A 13,493-nucleotide genomic window follows, 5' to 3' on the forward strand; every position below is an offset into this window, starting at 1 on the left:
TCAGGAGGCAGGCTCAGACGGTGTCAGGCACAGTATGGATTGCACGTGATTGCACAAAGGTTAGAAAGGGTACCGTATCCCCGGATAACATGTATGGATAGCGTACACATTCAAAATATATGTCTCAGGAGGCAGGCTCAGACGGTGTTAGGCCCAGTATGGATTGCACGTGATTGCACAAAGGTTAGAAAGGGTACCGTATCCCCGGATAACATGTATGGATAGCGTACACATTCAAAATATATGTCTCAGGAGGCAGGTTCAGACGGTGTCAGGCCCAGTATGGATTGCACGTGATTGCACAAAGGTTAGAAAGGGTACCGTATCCCTGGATTACATGTATGGATAGCGTACACATTCAAAATATATGTCTCAGGAGGCAGGCTCAGACGGTGTCAGGCCCAGTATGGATTGCACGTGATTGCACAAAGGTTAGAAAGGGTACCGTATCCCCGGATAACATGTATGGATAGCGTACACATTCAAAATATATGTCTCAGGAGGCAGGCTCAGACGGTGTTAGGCCCAGTATGGATTGCACGTGATTGCACAAAGGTTAGAAAGGGTACCGTATCCCCGGATAACATGTATGGATAGCGTACACATTCAAAATATATGTCTCAGGAGGCAGGCTCAGACGGTGTTAGGCCCAGTATGGATTGCCCGTGATTGCACAAAGGTTAGAAAGGGTACCGTATCCCTGGATAACATGTATGGATAGCGTACACATTCAAAATATATGTCTCAGGAGGCAGGCTCAGACGGTGTCAGGCCCAGTATGGATTGCACGTGATTGCACAAAGGTTAGAAAGAGTACCGTATCCCTGGATAACATGTATGGATAGCGTACACATTCAAAATATATGTCTCAGGAGGCAGGCTCAGACGGTGTCAGGCACAGTATGGATTGCACGTGATTGCACAAAGGTTAGAAAGGGTACCGTATCCCTGGATACCATGTATGGATAGCGTACACATTCAAAATATATGTCTCAGGAGGCAGGCTCAGACGGTGTTAGGCCCAGTATGGATTGCACGTGATTGCACAAAGGTTAGAAAGGGTACCGTATCCCTGCATAACATGTATGGATAGCGTACACATTCAAAATATATGTCTCAGGAGGCAGGCTCAGACGGTGTCAGGCCCAGTATGGATTGCACGTGATTGCACAAAGGTTAGAAAGGGTACCTTATCCCTGTATAACATGTATGGATAGCGTACACATTCAAAATATATGTCTCAGGAGGCAGGCTCAGACGGTGTCAGGCACAGTATGGATTGCACGTGATTGCACAAAGGTTAGAAAGGGTACCGTATCCCCGGGATAACATGTATGGATAGCGTACACAGTCAAAATATATGTCTCAGGAGGCAGGCTCAGACGGTGTTAGGCCCAGTATGGATTGCACGTGATTGCACAAAGGTTAGAAAGGGTACCGTATCCCCGGATAACATGTATGGATAGCGTACACATTCAAAATATATGTCTCAGGAGGCAGGTTCAGATGGTTTTTGGCCCAGTACGGATTGCACGTGATTGCACAAAGGTTAGAAAGGGTACCGTATCCCTCGATTACATGTATGGATAGCGTACACATTCAAAATATATGTCTCAGGAGGCAGGCTCAGACGGTGTCAGGCCCAGTATGGATTGCACGTGATTGCACAAAGGTTAGAAAGGGTACCGTATCCCCGGATAACATGTATGGATAGCGTACACATTCAAAATATATGTCTCAGGAGGCAGGCTCAGACGGTGTTAGGCCCAGTATGGATTGCACGTGATTGCACAAAGGTTAGAAAGGGTACCGTATCCCCGGATAACATGTATGGATAGCGTACACATTCAAAATATATGTCTCAGGAGGCAGGCTCAGACGGTGTTAGGCCCAGTATGGATTGCACGTGATTGCACAAAGGTTAGAAAGGGTACCGTATCCCTGGCTAACATGTATGGATAGCGTACACATTCAAAATATATGTCTCAGGAGGCAGGCTCAGACGGTGTCAGGCCCAGTATGCATTGCACGTGATTGCACAAAGGTTAGAAAGGGTACCGTATCCCTGGATAACATGTATGGATAGCGTACACATTCAAAATATATGTCTCAGGAGGCAGGCTCAGACGGTGTCAGGCCCAGTATGGATTGCACGTGATTGCACAAAGGTTAGAAAGGGTACCGTATCCCTGGATAACATGTATGGATAGCGTACACATTCAAAATATATGTCTCAGGAGGCAGGCTCAGACGGTGTCTGGCCCAGTATGGATTGCACGTGATTGCACAAAGGTTATAAAGGGTACCGTATCCCTGGATAACATGTATGGATAGCGTACACATTCAAAATATATGTCTCAGGAGGCAGGCTCAGACGGTATCAGGCACAGTATGGATTTGACGGCCCAGATTACACAGCGGAGGAGCAGGGAGAGGTAAAGATTGCAAATGCTGGGGCCCTGCCCAAGCAAGGGGGGCCCACTCGTGGGCGTCGGTACTGGCACTGGGCCTCTCATAGTACAGCGGTGTGTCTGACGGCGGGTGTGCACCACCACCGTCAGAGACACTTGATTGCACTATGAGGGACCCTGTGCCAGTGCCCGCGCCCAAGAGTCGGCCTACCCACCTGTCCAGGGCAACGGCACTCGCACGGTGTCGTGCGGTAGGTGGTGACCCTGGCCATGAGGGGGGAGGCAGCACAGTTAGGGAGTTTTAGAAAGTGGCATATGTTGATGTTGGACATTCAGCTGATGCAAAAGGCGAAATAGGTGAAGTACCAGGAAGAGGTGGACCAAAGCAAGCCATTTTTCTGTCACCCTATGTGTCATCAGGGGAAGGTGGGACAAAATCCTTGGAAACCCATGCGTGGTTCATTTTAATGAAGGTTAGATCATCCACATTTTGGGTTGACAGACGGGTCCTTTTTTCTGTCAGGATTGATCCAGCTGCACTGAAGACTCTTTCTGATAGCACACTTGCAGCTGGGCAAGCGAGCTCCTGTAAGGCATATTGGGCCAATTCAGGCCAGGTGTCCAGTTTAGCGGCCCAATAGTCAAAGGGGAATGACCTGTGTGGGAGAACATCGATATGGGAGGAAAAGTAGTTTGTAACCATAGTTGACAACTGCTGTCTCCTGTCACTTTCCATCGATGCAGTATTACCAGTTGTGTGAGCGGTATTTGAAAAATCAGTCCACAACATTGTCATTAAACCCCTGTCTCCAACGCCACTTCTGCTGTGTACACCACGAACACCTCTGCCAAGCTGCCCCCGGCCCATACGGCTCGTGTGAGAACCATCACCGCTGCTGTGTGCTGGGAATGCCTCAAGCAACCGATTTAGCAGAGTTGCTTGTTTATTAGCCAATATTAGGTCAAGGTTCTCCTGTGGCATGATGTTTTGTAATTTGCCTTTATAGCGTGGATCCAGGATGCTGGCCAACCAGTAGTCGTCATCGTTCATCATTTTGGCAATGCGGGGGTCCCTTTTTAGGATCTGCAAGGCATAATCTGACATGTGGGCCAATGTTCCCGGTGTCAATGATGCACTGCGAGTGCTGGGTGGAGGAGCACTTTCTGGCAAATCCACATCCCTCCAGTCACGCACAAACCCTGTACCAGACCTTGCCACACCAACATTTTCACTTGCCCCACGAGATGCATCCTCCTCCCCTAAGTAATCATCCCCATCATCCTCCTCCTCCTCCTCTTCTTCCTCCACCTCGTCCAGGAGAGGTCCCTGAGCAGACAATGGCTGAATGTCATCAAGGATTCCCTCCTCCTCTTCCTCCTCATCAACATTGGCTGCAGACGCCTGCTCCTTAAGGTGCGTCAAAGTTTGCATGAGCAGACGCATAAGTGGGATGCTCATGCTTAGGATGGCGTCGTCTGCGCTTACCAGCCGTGTGCATTCCTCAAAACACTGAAGGACTTTACAAAGGTCTTTCAGCTTCGACCACTGCACGCCTGTCAACTCCATGTCTGCTCTCAAAGTGCCTGGCCGTGTATCCTCCCACAAATGCATTATGGCCTGCCTCTGCTCGCACAGCCGCTCCACCATGTGCAGGGTGGAGTTCCACCTTGTTGCAATGTCGATAATGAGGCGGTGGTTGGGAAGGTGGAGCAATCGCTGCAGCTTCTGCATGCGAACGGAGTGTACAGGCGACCGGCGGATGTGCGCGCACAGTCTTCGCACCTTCTGGAGCAGGGCTGTTAACTCCGGATAATTTTTGAGGAAGCACTGCACCACCAGGTTCAAGGTGTGAGCCAAGCAAGGTATGTGGCTGAGTTTTGAAAGGGCTATGGCTGCCACAAAATTACGGCCGTTATCACTAACTACCTTGCCTGCCTCAAGATGTACACTGCCCAGCCATGACTCAGTTTGTCGCTTCAAGTACTCGGCCAGCACCTCGGCGGTGTGTCTGTCGCCCAAACACATCATCTGCAACACAGCCTGCTGACGCTTTCCACTAGCTGCTCGATAGGGGGACACATCGTGTGCAACAGTGGCAGCTGCAGATGGAGTGCTCGTACGACTGCGCTCTGTGGACGAGCTTTCGCTTGTGGAGGAGGAGGAGGAGGAGGAGGGTCGAACGCATACAGCCAACTGTTTCCTATACCGGGGGCTAGGCAGCACTGTCCCACCACCGCTGTCCCCTGTGGACCCTGCATCCACCACATTAACCCAGTGCGCAGTGATGGACACGTAACGGCCCTGGCCATGCCGACTGGACCATGCATCAGTTGTGAGGTGCACCTTTCCGCTCACTGACTGCTTGAGTGCATGGACAATGCGGTCTTTCACATGATGGTGGAGGGCTGGGATGGCTTTGCGAGAGAAGAAGTGGCGACTGGGTAGGTCATAGCGTGGTACTGCATAGGCCATGAGTTCGCGGAAAGCTGTGCTTTCCACCAACCGAAAGGGCATCATCTCAAACGAGATTAGTTTGGCAATGTGGGCGTTCAAACCCAGTGTACGCGGATGAGAGACTGAGTACTTTCTTGACCTACTCATAGTGTCTGGGAGGGTGAGCTGGATTTGAGAGCTGCATATGGTGGAAGTAGCGGTGGACAGGGCGGACTGAGAGAGGGTTGATGATGGTGATGGAGTTGGTGTTCTTTCTGATGGCCTAGAATCAGTCTTTCGTTGATATAACAGTGGGATTCCCTGACTGCTGTGGTCTTGCAACGACACCTCAACATTTGCTGCTGTGCTAACCGGTGGGCTTACAGTGGGGGAAACAATGTAGCGTTGCTGACTACCTTCGTTGTGATCAGTTGCACATGTGGCACTTGAGGTTTGGTGTTGTGTCCACGCTTGCAAGTGCATGCTGGTTAAATGTCTAAGCATGCAACTGGTATTCAAATTTTTCAGATTTTTCCCTCGGCTAAAGGTCTTTGCGCACTTCTTACAGATAACCTTGGCCTGATCATGAGGATTTTGTTCAAAAAAGTGCCACACTGCACTCTTCCTACTTTGGCAGACATTTTGCGGCCTAGCATGCTGTGATCTTTTGACCCTCTGGACAAGCTGTCCAGCAACTCTTTTGATGTTTGGAACCTGTCTTTGGAGTGCTCCGGGCCTGCCAGATAACAGCTGTTGCGATGTCGATGTCTGCTGTGGATGCTCCTCATCTGAGCTATTGGAAGCAGCACCCTCTTCCCCCAATGGATGCCAATCTGGGTCAACAACTGGGTCATCCATCACCTCCTCTTCTATGTCATGTGCATCTTTCTCTGTGTCACCGTGTATGGTGGTATAGTGTGCGGGAAGGGGCACCTGAGTCTCATCAGGGTCAAAATCTGTCTCTGTACACTGCGAGGACAATGTAGTGCTCTGAGTGAATGTACCAGCGGAATCATCCATCAGCGGCTGTGCATCAGTGCACTCCATGTCAGATTCATCTTGGCCTGGGTAATTCACCATTTCACTTGATAATCCAGGCATGGTATGTGAAAACAGCTCCATGGAGTAATCAGTAGTATGGCCTGCGTCATCCTTCAATCTTGGTTGGGGTGAAGGACACAAGGAAAGGTGTGGTTCATGAACATGAGCCTCCAATGACGACTCAGTGCTTTTACTTTTTACAACTGAAGAAGAGGAGGTGATAGAGCTGGAGGCTGAGTCAGCAATGTAAGACAAAACTTTTTCCTGATGCTCTGCCTTTAAAAGCGGTTTGCCAACTCCTAGAAAACTAAGCGTTCGAGGCCTTATGTAGCCAGACGATGACGCAAGGTCAGCACCTCCTGCATTCGGTCGTATTTTGCTCTTGCCACTACCATCAGATCCACCACCAACACCATCATTACCAGCTGCCAACCCCCGCCTAATTCCACGGCCTCTTGCACCAGCCTTCCTCATTTTTGGTAGAAATGTAGACAAAATCCAACAAACTATATAGTAATGTAAAACAAGGTACAAGGTGTCTATAGGACAGGGGAGATTTAGAATTTCTGCACACACTTGTGGACAGTGGACACTTTTGGATTGTGTGAGGCCCACTGATATCTGAGCGCTATGTGACAGGCTCGATGGCACAGCTGCCTGTGACCAAAGTGACGAGAGGATAATGGAGATTTTGAATCTCTGCACAGACTTTTGGACACTGGACACTTGTGGATTGTGTGAGGCCCACTGATATCTGAGCGCTATGTGACAGGCTCGATAGCACAGCTACTTGTGACCAAAGTGACGAGAGGATAATGGAGATTTTGAATCTCTGCGCACACTTTTAGACACTGGACACTTGTGGATTGTGTGAGGCCCACTGATATCTGTGCGCTATGTGACACGCTCGATGGCACAGCTGCCTGTGACCAAAGTGACGAGAGGATAATGGAGATTTTGAATCTCTGCGCACACTTTTGGACACTGGACACTTGTGGATTGTGTGAGGCCCACTGATATCTGAGCGCTATGTGACACGCTCGATGGCACAGCTGCCTGTGACCAAAGTGACGAGAGGATAATGGAGATTTTGAATCTCTGCGCACACTTTTGGACACTGGACACTTGTGGATTGTGTGAGGCCCACTGATATCTGAGCGCTATGTGACACGCTCGATGGCACAGCTGCCTGTGACCAAAGTGACGAGAGGATAATGGAGATTTTGAATCTCTGCGCACACTTTTGGACACTGGACACTTGTGGATTGTGTGAGGCCAATTGATATCTGAGCGCTATGTGACACGCTCGATGGCACAGCTGCCTGTGACCAAAGTGACAAGAGGATAATGGAGATTTTGAATCTCTGCGCACACTTTTGGACACTGGACACTTGTGGATTGTGTGAGGCCCACTGATATCTGAGCGCTATGTGACAGGCTCGATGGCACAGCTGTGACCAAAGTGACGAGATGATAATGGAGATTTTGAATCTCTGCGCACACTTTTGGACACTGGACACTTGTGGATTGTGTGAGGCCCACTGATATCTGAGCGCTATGTGACAGGCTCGATGGCACAGCTGCCTGTGACAAAAGTGACGAGAGGATAATGGAGATTTTGAATCTCTGCGCACACTTTTGGACACTGGACACTTGTGGATTGTGTGAGGCCCACTGATATCTGAGCGCTATGTGACAGGCTCGATGGCACAGCTGTGACCAAAGTGACGAGAGGATAATGGAGATTTTGAATCTCTGCGCACACTTTTGGACACTGGACACCTGTGGATTGTGTGAGGCCCACTGATATCTGAGCGCTATGTGACACGCTCGATGGCACAGCTGCCTGTGACCAAAGTGACGAGAGGATAATGGAGATTTTGAATCTCTGTGCACACTTTTGGACACTGGACACTTGTGGATTGTGTGAGGCCCACTGATATCTGAGCGCTATGTGACACGCTCGATGGCACAGCTGCCTGTGACAAAAGTGACGAGAGGATAATGGAGATTTTGAATCTCTGCGCACACTTTTGGACACTGGACACTTGTGGATTGTGTGAGACCCACTGATATCTGAGCGCTATGTGACAGGCTCGATGGCACAGCTGTGACCAAAGTGATGAGAGGATAATGGAGATTTTGAATCTCTGCGCACACTTTTGGCCACTGGACACTTGTGGATTGTGTGAGGCCCACTGATATCTGAGCGCTATGTGACACGCTCGATGGCACAGCTGCCTGTGACCAAAGTGACGAGAGGATAATGGAGATTTTGAATCTCTGCGCACACTTTTGGACACTGGACACTTGTGGATGTGTGAGGCCCACTGATATCTGAGCGCTATGTGACACGCTCGATGGCACAGCTGCCTGTGACCAAAGTGACGAGAGGATAATGGAGATTTTGAATCTCTGCGCACACTTTTGGACACTGGACACTTGTGGATTGTGTGAGGCCCACCGATATCTGAGCGCTATGTGACACGCTCGATGGCACAGCTGCCTGTGACCAAAGTGACGAGAGGATAATGGAGATTTTGAATCTCTGCGCACACTTTTGGACACTGGACACTTGTGGATTGTGTGAGGCCCACTGATATCTGAGCGCTATGTGACAGGCTCGATGGCACAGCTGCGTGTGACAAAAGTGACGAGAGGATAATGGAGATTTTGAATCTCTGCGCACACTTTTGGACACTGGACACTTGTGGATTGTGTGAGGCCCACTGATATCTGAGCGCTATGTGACAGGCTCGATGGCACAGCTGTGACCAAAGTGACGAGAGGATAATGGAGATTTTGAATCTCTGCGCGCACTTTTGGACACTGGACACCTGTGGATTGTGTGAGGCCCACTGATATCTGAGCACTATGTGACACGCTCGATGGCACAGCTGCCTGTGACCAAAGTGACGAGAGGATAATGGAGATTTTGAATCTCTGCGCACACTTTTGGACACTGGACACTTGTGGATTGTGTGAGGCCCACTGATATCTGAGCGCTATGTGACACGCTCGATGGCACAGCTGCCTGTGACAAAAGGGACGAGAGGATAATGGAGATTTTGAATCTCTGCGCACACTTTTGGACACTGGACACTTGTGGATTGTGTGAGGCCCACTGATATCTGAGCGCTATGTGACAGGCTCGATGGCACAGCTGTGACCAAAGTGACGAGAGGATAATGGAGATTTTGAATCTCTGCGCACACTTTTGGACACTGGACACTTGTGGATTGTGTGAGGCCCACTGATATCTGAGCGCTATGTGACACGCTCGATGGCACAGCTGCCTGTGACCAAAGTGACGAGAGGATAATGGAGATTTTGAATCTCTGCGCACACTTTTGGACACTGGACACTTGTGGATTGTGTGAGGCCCACTGATATCTGAGCGCTATGTGACAGGCTCGATGGCACAGCTGCCTGTGACAAAAGTGACGAGAGGATAATGGAGATTTTGAATCTCTGCGCACACTTTTGGACACTGGACACTTGTGGATTGTGTGAGGCCCACTGATATCTGAGCGCTATGTGACAGGCTCGATGGCACAGCTGTGACCAAAGTGACGAGAGGATAATGGAGATTTTGAATCTCTGCGCACACTTTTGGACACTGGACACCTGTGAATTGTGTGAGGCCCACTGATATCTGAGCGCTATGTGACACGCTCGATGGCACAGCTGCCTGTGACCAAAGTGACAAGAGGATAATGGAGATTTTGAATCTCTGCGCACACTTTTGGACACTGGACACTTGTGGATTGTGTGAGGCCCACTGATATCTGAGCGCTATGTGACACGCTCGATGGCACAGCTGCCTGTGACAAAAGTGACGAGAGGATAATGGAGATTTTGAATCTCTGCGCACACTTTTGGACACTGGACACTTGTGGATTGTGTGAGGCCCACTGATATCTGAGCGCTATGTGACAGGCTCGATGGCACAGCTGTGACCAAAGTGACGAGAGGATAATGGAGATTTTGAATCTCTGCGCACACTTTTGGACACTGGACACTTGTGGATTGTGTGAGGCCCACTGATATCTGAGCGCTATGTGACAAGCTCGATGGCACAGCTGCCTGTGACCAAAGTGACGAGAGGATAATGGAGATTTTGAATCTCTGCGCACACTTTTGGACACTGGACACTTGTGGATGTGTGAGGCCCACTGATATCTGAGCGCTATGTGACATGCTCGATGGCACAGCTGCCTGTGACCAAAGTGACGAGAGGATAATGGAGATTTTGAATCTCTGCGCACACTTTTGGACACTGGACACTTGTGGATTGTGTGAGGCCCACCGATATCTGAGCGCTATGTGACACGCTCGATGGCACAGCTGCCTGTGACCAAAGTGACGAGAGGATAATGGAGATTTTGAATCTCTGCGCACACTTTTGGACACTGGACACTTGTGGATTGTGTGAGGCCCACTGATATCTGAGCGCTATGTGACAGGCTCGATGGCACAGCTGCCTGTGACAAAAGTGACGAGAGGATAATGGAGATTTTGAATCTCTGCGCACACTTTTGGACACTGGACACTTGTGGATTGTGTGAGGCCCACTGATATCTGAGCGCTATGTGACAGGCTCGATGGCACAGCTGTGACCAAAGTGACGAGAGGATAATGGAGATTTTGAATCTCTGCGCACACTTTTGGACACTGGACACCTGTGGATTGTGTGAGGCCCACCGATATCTGAGCACTATGTGACACGCTCGATGGCACAGCTGCCTGTGACCAAAGTGACGAGAGGATAATGGAGATTTTGAATCTCTGCGCACACTTTTGGACACTGGACACTTGTGGATTGTGTGAGGCCCACTGATATCTGAGCGCTATGTGACACGCTCGATGGCACAGCTGCCTGTGACAAAAGTGACGAGAGGATAATGGAGATTTTGAATCTCTGCGCACACTTTTGGACACTGGACACTTGTGGATTGTGTGAGGCCCACTGATATCTGAGCGCTATGTGACAGGCTCGATGGCACAGCTGTGACCAAAGTGACGAGATGATAATGGAGATTTTGAATCTCTGCGCACACTTTTGGACACTGGACACTTGTGGATTGTGTGAGGCCCACTGATATCTGAGCGCTATGTGACAGGCTCGATGGCAGTTTGCGGAGCAGTGGGTAAACAGCAATGCCAGCGTGTCAGGAAGCCTTAAAAGGCAGCCCAACAACCAACACCACTGATACATCACAATATAGCCTCCCCTTGCACTGCACACACAGTGACTTGTGTGTTGTGCAGGCCAAATCGCTAGCAGCAGAAGCAGTTTTTTTGTCTTCTTCCCTGCCTAACGCTCTCCCTACAGAATCAGCAGCAACCTCTCCCTATACTAAGATCGGCAGAAGTAAGATGGCGGTCGGCGTGCACGCCCTTTTATACCCCCTGTGACGCCCACCAAAGCAAGCCAATCACTTGCATGCCCTTCTGAAAGATGGTGGTGACCCGTGCCTAGGTCATCACGTTGCCCACAGTGTCCGTGAAACCTGATTGGCTGAAAAAGAGCGCAAAACAAACTTTTGAAATGCGACTTTGGCGCGTAAGTCGCCGACCTCGTGGCCGACCTCATCCTAGGGTCGGGTTTCGTTTTATGAAACCCGACTTTGCCAAAAGTCGGCGACTTTTGAATTTTTTCGACCTGTTTCGCTCAACTCTACTCACCGGGATTGTGTGCACATAGAGCAGTGAGTATTCATTGCTCTTCAGTATCGGCAAAGGTGACCGGCGGTAGCAGGAAAAAGCAGGTGGTTGACACTGAGCACTACTGAAGAGCAATGAATACTTACTGCTCTCTGCGATGAACAGTCTCTGTGAGTATATTTACTCATAAGGTATTCTGAAGGGTACTTTTTCTGTGTTTCACTACTTCTGTACCTTCATTATTTTCTGAAGAACAGAGAAGTTCAGCAGAGCAATAGTTGCGACCATGACTCTGCCCCTTACTTACCAACATCTCAAGGTAAGGTAGAGATTTTTTTGTCCTGCACATAGCACTACCCCAGGAATTTCCAAAACAAATTGAACAACATAATTTTGGTTGGGTTTTACATATGACTTGCCCAAATTTGCCAAGAATAATTTTAAAAATATAGGCGAGTCCTGGCAAATTTGGAACCATAGTGCCCCTGTTCAATATGACTACACATACAACAGAGGTGAAACCTAATCAAATACATACTCTGCAAATACAGAGTAGAAGGAATTTTACAATGGCTGCATAAATACCAGACATGTCCACCTTAAAAAATGTCTAAATACTGTATATTTGAGCCTGTCCTAGCATTCATTGATGTACAAAACACATAGGGCATAAAAAAAAATTTCACTGCATGAATCAGAAATAAATGGCATACCTGCTGTTTTATAGCCCTGGAGTACCGTATGCAGCTCTTTTGCTACAATGCTTGTTTGGCATAATGGAACTTGGTAAAGTGACAGATCATAACCAATGTACTCTTGGACTCATTCCAGCTGAGCGCTTACTCTATAGGTGAAGAGACTAATGTGGATCATCCCAGCTGGTTTATAAAATGACAATGAATAACTGAAGCTGCCCATGTCAGACTGATAATGAAATAGTAATAATTAGTTAAAGGGTCTTGACAGCTTTCTGTACTTGAGCAGTGAAAGTTTGGCCGTGGACATTTGATTCAGGCAGTTACGTACAACAGAAATAGAAATACAGAACTTTGAACATTACTGCAGTTGTCTGACCTTACACTTTTGAGAATGTGATTTTGAGGATAAGTTCACACAACTTTGTTGCAGAAATTGCAGCAAATAAGACATTTATTTCAATTGGACTTGCAGAAATCCCTGTTATTGATGCAGAAACAAGCCATTATGCTCAATGAGGATTTTGCCACTCACCCAGGAGAATTCCTTGGTAGACCCCACATTTTAAACATGCAAGGCTTAATTTATTTAGACTGGCATTTTACACACCAGACTAAGGGTCTCGTTACATTTAGCGATGCACCAGCGATCCCGACAACGATACAACCCGGTCAGGATCGCTGGTGCATCGCTAAATGGTCGCTAGTGTGCTGCCAAACAGGCAAATCTCACCAGCAATGCAGCAGCGATAAGCGATCCGTCGGGGGTCGCATTTACCTGTCACACCGCAGCAATGATGACGACTTCCGCCTGCGTCCATGCATCGCTAGTCAGCGCCACCGGGACACCAACGATGAAAAAATGGCCCAGGCCGTTCCAGCGCAATTAACAATATCCAGCAGGGGGGCCGGTCGCAGGTACGTGTCATGCAAAGCGAGATCGCTAGCAATATCGCTGTTGCGTCACAAAATTGGTGACGCTTTAGCGATATCGCTAGTGATCTCGCTATGTGTGAAAGGCCCTTTAATGAATGGGACTGCAGGATTGAGTAAATGCATCTTACAATGTACGTGTGCCATCACCAGAAATGCTGTTCTAGTCAGGGACTGAAGAACATTTCTGGTGAACCGCCACTAAACTGGATGAGATATTGACCAATTAGACTGGTAAGTTTAGTCATGCCCTGTCCTGGCCTTACTAAGGCCATTTGGTGATGTTGTCTCAAACTGGTGTAAAAGCGCTAG

At 48.8% G+C, this 13,493-nt stretch overlaps 1 protein-coding gene across 1 annotated transcript in view; it reads left to right on the forward strand.

Annotated features, from left to right (window-relative positions):
- SLCO3A1 (solute carrier organic anion transporter family member 3A1) overlaps positions 1–13,493 on the forward strand; it is a 680,913-nt gene that overhangs the window by 529,781 nt on the left and 137,639 nt on the right. The gene's annotated exons all lie outside the window — the stretch shown is intronic.

The sequence above is a fragment of the Dendrobates tinctorius genome, unplaced genomic scaffold, assembly GCF_039654945.1.
Source record: "Dendrobates tinctorius isolate UK_male_01 unplaced genomic scaffold, ASM3965494v1 ptg000022l, whole genome shotgun sequence".
Taxonomy (NCBI): Eukaryota; Metazoa; Chordata; class Amphibia; order Anura; family Dendrobatidae; genus Dendrobates; species Dendrobates tinctorius.